The following is an 8955-nucleotide window of genomic DNA, read 5'->3' on the forward strand; positions in this document are numbered from 1 at the left end:
TAACACCGGGGGATGTGACCAGAGGGGTGCCTGTTGGGAATGGGGCATTATACAGTAACACCGGGGAATGTGACCGGAGAGGTGACTGCTGGGAATGGGACATTATACAGTAACAATGGTGGATGTGACCGGAGAGGTGACTGCTGGGAATGGGACATTATACAGTAACACAGGGGGATGTGACCAGAGAGGTGACTGCTGGGAATGGGACTTTATACAGTAACACTGGGGATGTGACCGGAGAGGTGACTGCTGGGAATGGGACGTTATACTGTAACACCGGGGGATGTGACCGGAGAGGTGACTACTGGGAATGGGACATTATACAGTAACACTGGGGATGTGACCGGAGAGGCGACTGCTGGGAATGGGACATTATACAGTAACACAGGGGGATGTGACCAGAGAGGTGACTCCTGGGAATGGGACGTTAAAGAATAACACCGGGTATGTGACCGAAGAGATGACTGCTGGGAATGGGATATTATACAGTAACACCAGGGGATGTGACTGGAGAGGTGACTGCTGGGTATGGGGATATTATACAGTAACATTGGGGAATGTGACAGGAGAGGTGCCTGCTGGGAATGGGACATTATACCGTAACACCGGGGGATGTGACCAGAGAGGTGCCTGCTGGGAATGGGACATTATACAGTAACACCGGGGAGTGTGACCAGAGAGGTGCCTGCTGGAAATGGGACATTATACAGTAACACCGGGGGATGTGACCGGAGAGGTGACTGCTGGGAATGGGACATTATACAGTAACACAGGGGGATGTGACCAGAGAGGTGACTGCTGGGAATGGGACATTTTACAGTAACACCGGGGGATGTGACCAGAGAGGTGCCTGCTGGGAATGGGACATTATACAGTAACACCGGGGAATGTGACCGGAGAGGTGACTGCTGGGAATGGGACGATATACAGTAACACCCGGGATGTGACCAGTAAGGTGACTGCTTGGATTGGGACGTTGTTCAGTAATAATTACATGTAATTTTCTCTTTCAATGGTCCTGGTGACACAGCTCAACATTGGGATGTAGGAGGGTCCGTAGGAGCCAGGCACCTATCCTAAAGCTTTTGGAGGGTAGGCATTTCCCTTCTGCATCCCAGACTCCTCAGTTCGTGTTAGGTGCCCACTGGAGTGGGTGCTATTCTAAAGGGCTGCCGGAGCAGCCGAAGGATTAGAGTTAGTTAGGGTTTTTATTATTTTATTAACTTTTACACTAGCTAGGTAGGCACAGTGTGAGGATTCTCATTAGTTAATCCTCACACTGCTAGCGCAGCAGGAGCTGACAGAAGCGCGTCCTGTCAGCTCGCTGTGCACAGGGGAGATGCTGTCTGGCCTCCCTGTGCAGCGCTTACAGCTTCTTTTAAGAAGCTGCCTGGGCTCCGGAGCACTCTGAAACCGGCTTCGCGCTAGGTGGGGATCATGGGGGACAGGCGCTCCGTGATGGTGGCGGCCATTTTCTGCGGAGCTTACACACTGAGCTCCTATATAAGAGGACAGCAGTGTGTTACAGGCATGTTCCAAGTGGTCCCCAGCTGAGGGGGAGATACTGGAACTAGGAGATCCTGCAATGGGAGCGGCTGTCTGGGGGTGGTTGGCGCCAAAAGTCACGAACCCCGCAGCAGCAGGGACTTGGTCTCTTCCCTCACTCTGTTTTGGCGCCATTCGGAACGCTTGCAGCGGAGCTAAGCTGGCTGACAGATCCTGGCAGAGTGTTTGGATGTCCTGGGCATCGTTTTCCCCACATCTGAAACCAACAGACAGATAAGTGGCTGGGTGCATTGACTCTGTATAAACGCTTGTACATTGAATGCACTGTGACTGTTACTTTACATCATGTCTGAGCAACAGGCTGTGGTTTTGGGGGAGGGAGCCCTTAATACATTGAGCGCTTGCAGTGTCTGTGCACTGAAATTTGTCCCTGAGAAGATGGCCAAGGGGGGCTTGAGTATCACTTGCGCGACTGTGAGACCCATGGGGAGTGAACCTCAGAGGGTAGAGCAATTGGAACCTGCGTGGGCCAGTGCCCTGGGCAGGTCTGTAAATGCTTTAGTGCAATTGCTGGACAGACAGAGTGATGTCTTGGTAGATTCTCAGAGACCTATGTCATCATCTCAGCAGTCCTCTGGCTCCTTGCCTCTGACCCAGGCAGATCATGGTTTTCTTCAGGTAATGCAGGATACTGCTAAGGGGATTAACAGGTTTAGTGAATTGCTAGACAAGATTGATGTTGATGCTGTGGGGACCCCTAAAAGGTCTTACTCAGTGCCTTTAATTGTTGATGAAGAGGATGGAGCATATACAGACATTCCCTGGGAGCAGGGTGATGATTCTGAGGATTCCTCAGCCGCAGGGGTGGAGGATTTGATTACTGCTGTAAAACAGGCTTTGAATTTGTCTGTGGAAGATAAAACTCCTGCAAAAGGTGTGTTTAAACGGCAGCGTAAGGAAGCTGTTACCTTCCCTGCAGATGAAGGTTTACAGGATTTATTGGAAGGGGCTTGGAAAACGCCCAATAAAAGGCTGCAGATGCCAAAGAGATTTTTAAGTCTATACCCCATGCCTGAGGCTCATGCAGATCTCTGGGAGAAAGTTCCAGTGGTAGATGCTTCTGTGGCACGGTTGTCAAAAGCCACTGTACTACCAGTGCAAGGGGGAGCAGCCTTTAAGGACCCAGTAGACAAGAAGCTGGAGGGTAACCTCAAGGCAATCTTTGAAGGGGTGGGATACACCCTACGTCCTCTGATTGCTTCAGCCTGGGTCTCTAAGGCCATGATTGTGTGGGCCTATGATTTGTGCTCTATTTTACACGCTGACCCTTATGTGTTATTGCTTGCGGAGAAGCTTAAAGCAGCTGCAGAGTATGTGCTGGAGGCTGAGGAGGAAGCTCTCAAAATGGCTGCCAGAGTTTCCACAGTGTCTGTCAATGCCAGGAGAGTGCTCTGGCTTAAGGCTTGGGAGGCAGATAATGAGTCTAAGAAGGCCTTAGAGGCAATAGCTTTTAAAGGAAAGCTGTTATTTGGTTCAGAACTGGAAGAGATTATTAAGCAGGCCACAGGTGGCAAAAGTACTTTCCTGCCAGCCCCTGCAGCCAGGCAGACATCAAGGTTTTCTGCTTTCAGGCCATCCTTTCGGCCCTCCCCTAGAGGAGGTGCATCCTTTCGAGGACAGTCTTTTAGGGGAAAGTTTCAGTCCTCCAGGGGCAAGGCCCCAAAGTCTAACTTTGGTTCCTTTCATAAGAAACCAAACACCAAAGGAGAGGAAAAACCCTCTGCATGACTGCCAGGGATTTTGCCCGGCGGTGGTCAAGGTGGGGGGACGTCTGACACTGTTCAGAGACGCATGGGCACTGTTAGACCGGGATTCTTGGGTGTTAGAAATTATATCCCAGGGTTACAGAATTCCCTTCAAGGGTCTTCCTCCGAGAAGATTCATTCCCACACCACTACCAAAGGAGGCTCGGCTCCGTACGGCTCTCTTGGGAGCGGCTCACTCTCTTTTGAAGAAGGGTGTGGTGGTCCCGGTCCCCAGAGCGGAGTGGAAGAAAGGCTTTTATTACACTCTGTTTTTGGTGCCCAAACCAGACGGGTCTTTCAGACCGATCCTAAACTTAAAGTCATTAAATATCCATTTGTGGGTAGACCATTTCAAAATGGAGTCTCTACGGTCTGTGCTGCTAAGCCTGGACCAGGGAGAATTTTTGGCGTCCATGGATGTCCAGGACGCATACCTTCATGTTCCTATCCACCCAGAACATCAGGCTCTATTGAGGTTTGCGATAGGAGACCTGCATTTGCAATTTCAGGCGTTGCCCTTCGGTCTGGCTACAGCGCCAAGGGTATTTACCAAGATAATGTCAGTAATGGCGGCAGTGCTTCGATTGAGGGATTCCATATTTGGACGACCTGCTGTTCAAAGCAGAGTCAGCAGAAAAGTTGAAGAGTCATTTGGCAGTAGCCATCGGGTTTTTTCAGGCTCACGGCTGGCTTTTAAATTTACAAAAGTCTCAGTTGGTGCCGTCACAGAGACTCCAATTCCTGGGAGTTGTTCTGGATACCCACCTACATCGGGTATTTCTACCAGAGGCAAAGGCCAGGGATCTGGCTGCCTTGGTCCAGGAGATCCTCTGGTCTCAGAGCACATCAGTATGGAGGTGCCTCAAACTGCTGGGGAAGATGGTGGCGTCTTTCGAGACGTTACAGTTCGCCAGGTTCCACTCGCGAATGTTCCAGTGGAACATTCTGACAGCCTGGTCAGGGAATACTCAGACCATGAAGTCAGAACAAATAGTGTTGTCTCCAGAAGCTCGGTCCTCCCTGAAATGGTGGACGGAGGTGGATTCCCTTCAGTGGGGTCGGTCTCTGCAGTCCTGGAGCTGGCTGGTAGTCACCACCGACGCCAGTCTCAGGGGCTGGGGGGCAGTAGTCTTGGACCTGCGTCTGCAGGGCTTGTGGACTTCGGAGGAGTCTGCCTTACCGATCAACATCCTGGAACTGAGGGCTGTGTGGAAGGTGATTTCTCTGGCGGGAGAAAGATTACAGGGGCTCCCTTTAAGGATTCAGACCGACAACGCCACAGCTGTGGCGTATCTGAATCACCAGGGAGGCACACGCAGCAAACTGGCTATGTGGGAGGTGTCCCGGATCTTCTTGTGGGCGGAACAGAATGTTCCAGCGTTATCAGCGATATTCATACCAGGAGTGGAGAATATAGAGGCCGACTTCCTGAGCAGGGAGGAGCTGATGGAAGGAGAATGGAGCATGAACCCACAAGTATTTCATCAAATTACTCTGAAATGGGGAACTCCGGATGTGGACCTGATGGCATCCAGGTTCAACCATCAGGTACCCAGGTTCTATGCCAGGACGAGGGATCCACTGGCAGATGCTATGACCATCCCCTGGGAGGGGAATCTACTTTATGTTTTTCCGCCAGTTCCAATGCAGGCAAGAGTTTTGAAAAAGATACAGGCCCAGGCAATCCCGGTGATTTTAGTGGCCCCAGATTGGCCAAGGAGGTCCTGTACTCGAGGCTTCAGAGATTGTCTGTGGACTCGTGGCGTCTACCTCTGAGGTCAGACCTTCTAAACCAAGGACCGTTCAACCATCTGGATTCAGCTCGGTTAAATTTGACGGCTTGGCTGTTGAAACCGCCATCTTGAAGAACAAAGGGTTCTCAGAGGCTGTGGTTAACACTATGATTAAAACTAGAAAGTCAGTGTCTTCTGCAAATTATTATAGGGTCTGGAAGACCTATATTCGGTGGTGTGAAAGGCAAAAGTCATACACATCGCAATTTAGATTGGCGAAATTGCTGGAGTTTTTGCAGGATGGCCTTTCCTCTGGGTTAAGCCTTCAGTCACTCAAAGTACAGATCTCGGCCTTGTCAATTTATTTCCAAAAAAGGATAGCATTGTTACCGGAAGTACAGACCTTCCTACAGGGGGTTTCTTGATTGAAACCTCCCTACAAGCAACCAGTAGCGCCATGGGATTTAGCTCTGGTTCTGGAGTGCCTTCAAAAGGCGCCTTTTGAGCCGTTAAGGTCGGCTGACCTTAAATTCCTTACATGGAAATTGGTATTTTTGTTGGCGGTGGCGTCAGCAAAAAGAGTATCGGAGTTGGGAGCATTGTCCTGCAAGTCTCCCTTCCTTATATTTCATGATGATAGGGCTGTCCTTCGGACAGTACCCCAATTTTTACCAAAAGTAGTCTCTGCTTTTCATCTAAATCAGGAGGTAGTTCTGCCTGTGTTTTAACCCCCAGAGGGTTCAAGGAAAAGGGACAAATTGAGGAATTTGGATGTTGTGCGCGCCTTGCGCATTTATGTGGACAGAGTAAAGAGTGTCAGGAAATCTGATACTTTGCTAGTTTTGTATGATTTACACAAAATTGGTTGGCCTGCTTCTAAGCAGACCATTGCTAGGTGGTTGCGTTCTGTAATTGCTTTTGCATATACTAAAGTTGGTAGGCCTGTGCCGGCCAGGATTAATGCGCATACCACCAGGTCGGTCGCCACCTCTTGGGCGGTTCAACATGGGGCAACAGCCGAGCAGGTTTGCAGGGCTGCCACTTGGTCATCTGTTCATACTTTTGCCAAATTCTATAGGTTCCATGAGTTCACGTCAGAGGACGCATCATTCGGGCGAGCAGTGATGAGAGCTGCAGACCTGAGCGTACCCACCCAAAGGACCGGCTCTGGAACGTCCCAATGTTGAGCTGTGTCACCAGGACCATTGAAAGAGAAAAAGGGATTTTTGTAAGAACTTACCGTTCGAATCCCTATCTCTGATATGGTCCTGGTGACACAGCGATCCCTCCCTTATGCTCAGTAAGTATGCCAGGTTCATGATGTTTCATGATATATATTGTTAAAAGTTATTTTGAAAATGTGCATATAATATGTGCATGCGTTTGTACTGAGTTTATGTATTCCAGTGGCTTTGAAAGATTGAACTGAGGAGTCTGGGATGCAGAAGGGAGGAGCCTACCCTCCAAAAGCTTTAGGATAGGTGCCTGGCTCCTATCCTATTTTTAAATTGGGAGTTTAATTTGTGCACCTGCACCTTTGACTTTGTATGCAGTTCTACTGAAAGGTCTCCGCAGGGTCGCACCTCTCAATTGGTGTGCACCCCAGGACCCCACCCCTGTATATCTAATGCCGTGTATTTCCATACACATTAGAAGGCCAGAGACCCCTTCTGCGCCTGGTGGTAGCACCCACGCCCACCTGTCCTATATATTGGTTTTAATTAGGTTCCTGACATTTCTTAGACTGCATGCAGAGCAAGGTGAGACCTGCACAAATGTTTAATGGATTATCAGATGGGGGGGTGCATTTCTGGGTTGTGGGCCCCCCTGGACTGGTGTGGCTGTTTGGCCTCAGGAGCAACACAAATTAATTGTGTTGCCCTGGGGTCACTCAGCTGCACCATTTTGGGGTGCCCTGTGCCCTAGATTTGTACCCCGCAAAATGTTAGGGACTTGCCCGACTAATGAGGTCACCTGGTCGCGGTGGGCAAGCCGTTACTTATGGCCATAACTAAGGCCCTTATTCTGATTGAAGCGGTAACGGCCGCATGCGGCCGTTCCGCCGATGTTTTCGGTCTGCGCATGTGCAGAGGCCACTCTGCGCATGTGCAGCCGAAATCGCCGTACACGTATTTTGTCCGCCGCAAAGGGGGTGGATAGGGGCGTGAGGGGCTACGAAGCCTCATTTGCATATGCATACGCCCCGCGTTTCATGGGCGTTCCCATGCAAACGCGGGGCGTACGCATGCTAATGAGGCTATGACGCGTGGGTACAGGGCGGGCATCTGACATCGCCGGATGTCAGCTGCCCGCCCCAATACAAGATTTCACACGGACAAGTGTCCGTGTGGTCTTGTGTTGCGGGACCTGGTGGAGCGTGCGGCCCTGCATTCGATGTTCGGCGACCATCGAATGCAGGGGCTGCTCCCACCATGGAGGAGGCGTATCCCCGTACACATTCATGCGGATCGCCACATGGCCGCATACGGACGGCCGTGGCGATCCGTATGGAAGGCGGGGATTCGCCTGGTGCGGTCAGAGCCGCATATGCGGCTCCGGCCGCACCGATCAGAATAAGGGCCTAAGTGAAGAACCTCTCTAAAAATGCAAAATTTTATTGCAAAAATTTTTAAATTGGGAGTTTAATTTGTGCACCTGCACCTTTGACTTTGTATGCAGTTCTACTGAAAGGTCTCCGCAGGGTCGCACCTCTCAATTGGTGTGCACCCCATGACCCCACCCCTGTACTCCTACGGACCCTCCTACATCCCAATGTTGAGCTGTGTCACCAGGACCATATCAGAGAAAGGGATTTGAACGGTAAGTTCTTACAAAAATCCCTTTTTTAACCTGCAAAGGGTGTCAAGTGTGCCATATAAGTCCAGCTGACCTGTTCAGTGTCCCGTATCAGTCCAGCAGTGGTGCACAGTGTCCCGTATCAGTCCTGCTCCCCTCCCATTTTTTATTAAAATAAAAAATGTGTTGATCTTTTTTTTTTACCTGCAAGGGGTGTCAAGTGTGTCCAGCTGTCCTGTTCAGTGTCACGTATAAGGCCAGCTGTGCTGCCCATTGTCCCGTATCAATCCAGGGGAGCTACCCCCTACTTTTTAATTAATATATATATTTTTTTTTTATACCTGCAAGGGGTGTTAAGTGTCCCATATCAATCCATCTGTGCTGCCCAGCGTCCCATATCAATCCATCTGTGCTGCCCAGTGTCCTGTATAAGTCCAGCTGTGCTGCACAGTATCTCATTAGTCCAGGGGAGCTACCACACATTTTTTAATTAAAATAAAATAGTTAAGGGCTGCTAAGTGTGCCATATCATACCAGAAGTGTTGTATCAGTCCAGGGGTCAGTCAATGTGCTGTATATTTCTTGGGGTCAGCCAAGTGTGTCATATAATTTCTGGGGTGAGCGAAGTGTGTACTATAATTTCTGGGGTGCTGATAAACCTGGGGAGCTGTCATTTTTATTAAAAGAATAAAAGGTACTTGTGTATTATCACGGCGCCCCCGATATGTGATCGCGCGATTTTTCATCGCATCGCATGCCATACACCCGATGCACTGCGATGCGATTTTAGCCCCCTATGCGATGATAATTTGTATAAGGACCCTAATGGGTGCTTACAATGTTAAATGCACCCCCACGCCACCCCCCAGTATAAACGTGAACCCGAAGCATGGCGAGCGGCGGCGGTACGTGTCCTCCGACCTTTTCATTCCCCCACTATCCACGTTGGCGTGGAGTTGATTTTATAAAGTGTGGCGAGCCTGAAGCGCGGCGAGCCCCGCGAGGGGACGCGTATACCTCGCGGGACTCGCTGCGCTCGCCACGCTTCAGTCTCGGTGGCTCGCTGCGCTCGCCACACTCTATAAAATCAACTACTAGCCGATGTGGATAGT

This window comes from Crinia signifera, unplaced genomic scaffold, assembly GCF_055691185.1.
Source record: "Crinia signifera unplaced genomic scaffold, ASM5569118v1 HAP2_SCAFFOLD_76, whole genome shotgun sequence".
NCBI lineage: Eukaryota > Metazoa > Chordata > Amphibia > Anura > Myobatrachidae > Crinia > Crinia signifera.